Source organism: Lotus japonicus, chromosome 5 (genome assembly GCF_012489685.1).
Source record: "Lotus japonicus ecotype B-129 chromosome 5, LjGifu_v1.2".
NCBI lineage: Eukaryota > Viridiplantae > Streptophyta > Magnoliopsida > Fabales > Fabaceae > Lotus > Lotus japonicus.
The window spans coordinates 30557040-30560188 of NC_080045.1; the positions used below are offsets into that span (position 1 = coordinate 30557040).

General features: G+C 41.7%; 1 non-coding gene across 1 annotated transcript; it reads right to left on the reverse strand.

Moving 5' to 3' along the window:
* Positions 1 to 1271: 1271 nt before the first annotated feature.
* On the reverse strand, positions 1272 to 1378 carry LOC130721641 (small nucleolar RNA R71). Its single transcript, XR_009013564.1, has one exon. It is a non-coding gene; the product is annotated as a small nucleolar RNA R71 (small nucleolar RNA).
* Between the last annotated feature and the right edge of the window lie 1771 nt (positions 1379 to 3149).

A 3149-nucleotide genomic window follows, 5' to 3' on the forward strand; every position in this document is an offset into this window, starting at 1 on the left:
GTTCCAGGTTTTATCTTCATCTTCTTGTATGGATTCCATAGCCATGCTTGGCTAAAAACCCCTTTGTTTTGGGTTCTTTGTAAGACTTTGGATGTTTTAGCTTTTAATTCCTTTCCTATTCGTAATGTTCTAAGTAAACCCTTGAATCTCACTTCTATGCTTAATCTTTCAAGCTTTAATGCATGTTAGCTTCTTACTTTTCTTTAATCATAACGATAGTTTGTTATAGAATTGGGACTTGTTGTGAGATTACTCCTTCTATACTTGATGCTAGGAATAGAGGAAGAGTTGGGGTTGGTTGGCCTGAATTGTATGCTTAATGCTTCTATCAAACGCTTAGGTTATCAAGGAATTGAACCTATCTTTTGGTTAGGAAGGGTTTTCTTTACGAGGCATCGATAGATGACTATCTAGGCTAGAACTTCAAGGGGAGACTCAGGATTTATTGGATAGGAAGGTTTGCTAAAACTGAATTAGTTGAACAAGAACCCAAGGCAATCTTTTCTCTGATTTACACACGCTCAATTTACTTGTTCATTTGTCTTTAGCTTAATCTAAGAAACAATCAATCTTTAAAACTGAGTTTTACTTTCTTTTTAACCTTGAACTTGGCTCTTAAACTGAATTTGCAATCCAATTCCCTGTGGTTCGATAATTTAAAATCGGGGAATTGTTTTGCGATTTTTTGTTTAGGTTTTATGTTTTTGGTTTTGTTTTAAGTTTTTTAAGTTGTCTGGAATTGGTGCTAGTAATCTTCCTCTGTTGAGTGTCATTCGCAGGTTGCTTTCAAGAGAAGCACCACCATGGGTGGCCGCATGACAGAGGAGGAGATGCAAGCCCACATGGAGGCAAGGATCCAAGAGGGTATTACCCTCCGTTTGCGTGAACAAGAAGTTGAGAATGCCAACCGGACTCTTCGGGAACTAACTTCGGGGTCTATGAGCTTTGACTATCCCGAAAGTATTGTCATCCCCGAAGGAGTTGGGAACTTTGAGTTGAGACCGGCATTCACCAACATGGTGAGCCAAAGCCAATATGGTGGAGGTTCCTAAGAAGATCGTCATGCTCATATGGAGAAGTTCCTCCGGAATTGCAACACTTCTCGTGTGGTGAATGTTCCTTCGGAAGCAATCCGGTTGAGCTTATTTCCCTTCTCTTTGAAGGACGTAGCAGAGGAATGGCTAAATTCACAACCTCAAGGGAGTCTCACTACTTGGGAAGACCTTGCAGAAAAATTCACAACGAGGTTCTTCCCGAGGTCTCTTTTGAGGAAATTGAAGAATGATATCATGACCTTCGCACAATCCACAGATGAAAATCTTTATGAGGCTTGGGAGCACTTTAAGAAGCTTTTGAGGAAATGTCCTCAACACAATCTCACCCAAGCAGAATGTGTGGCGATGTTCTATGATGGTTTACTATATTCATCAAGGTTTGGCTTGGACGCAGCCTCGAATGGGGAGTTCGACGCTTTGCCCTCACAAGCGGGGTATGATTTGATAGAGACGATGGCGGTGAGGGCCATGAACTCCGAGAATGAACGCCAAATCCGAAGAAGTTCTTTTGAAGTTGAAGCTTATGACAAGATCATGGCCTCCAACAAACAACTCGCCGAGGAAATGGCGGTAATCCGGAAACATATAGAGGAGACCAAGTCAAGTGGAGCCAAGATAACTTGCTTGGAGTGTGAGTTTTGTGGTGGGTCTCATGCTAGTAACCAGTGTACTCTTAATGATGGTGATGGTGAGACCAAAGCATCAATGCATGGAGGAGGAGTCCCAACCACAGAACAAAATCCTTTTGTCCAGACGCAAATTGTTGCAAAGGCGATTGGCAAGAGGAGTCTAGAGGAGCTGATCGAGAGATTCATCGATCATTCAGCAAGTAATTACAAGAGCCACGAGATGGCTATAAAGAGCTTGGAGAGTCAATTGGGGAAGCTAGCGAAGCAAATGTCCGAAAATCACCAAGGTAAGTTCTCTTCCGAAACTTTGGCTTTAACTGAGCAAGAAAATACTGTTGTTGTTTCTACTAGAAGTGGAAGAGTGTTACATGAGCCAGAGAAAAAAATTGAGGGAGAGAAAAATGAGGAAGCTGAGGTAGAGAGAGATGAGGGTGTTTTGGAGGAAAGAGCTAGAGAGCCCACTAGAACTAGGATTGTTAACACTCATATCCCTGAACTTCGCAAGATTCCATTTCCTAAGGCTTTGGTGAAGAAAAATTTGGATAAACAATTTTCTAAGTTCTTGGAAGTTTTCAAAAAGCTCCATATTAATATTCCTTTCTCCGAAGCCTTAGAGCAAATGCCAATCTATGCTAAGTTCATGAAAGACATTCTCAGCAAGAGAAGGAAGTTGAGTGAGGTTGATGAAACTATCTTGATGACCGAAGAGTGTAGTGCCATTTTGCAAAGAAAGATGCCTAAAAAAAGGAGAGATCCCGGGAGCTTTACTATTCCGGTATAGATAGAGGGGTTAATTGTGGTAGAAGCCTTGTGTGATTTAGGAGCGAGTATCAATTTGATGCCACTCAGTATGTTTAAAAGGTTGAACTTAGGTGAGGTTACCCCAACTATGATTTCTTTGCAAATGGCGGACAGGTCTTTAAAAACCCCTTACGGGATCATTGAGGATGTTGTGGTTAAGGTGGATAAGTTTGTTTTCCCAGTGGATTTTGTCATTCTTGACATGGAAGATGACTCAAAAGTCCCTCTCATATTGGGGAGACCATTCTTAGCCACTGGTGAGGCTGAAATTAAAGTGGTCAAGGGAACTCTAACTTTGAGAGTGCGTGAAGATGAGGTCCTCTTTAATATCTTTGACTCCTTAAAACACCGAGCGGATGAGGAAGTTTTTCGGTGTGAAGTGGTTGATGAGCTTGTGTGTGAAGAGTTTGTTAGGATATCTATTAAGGACCCCTTGGAAACAACAATCATGGAGGGGCTAGAAATAGAGGACCAAAATCTTGAGAGTGAACTTGACTCCTTGTACCATGAGGTGAATGCTACTCTATCTCAATTAGAATCTGTCTCATCTCATGTCACCAAAAGCATCTGTCTTATCTCTGATCCTGGCCTTGATCCCATATTTTTTTTCTGACTTTCGCAAGACAGGTGAAGATGGCCGAGAGCATAGGCCGTCAGAGTTCTT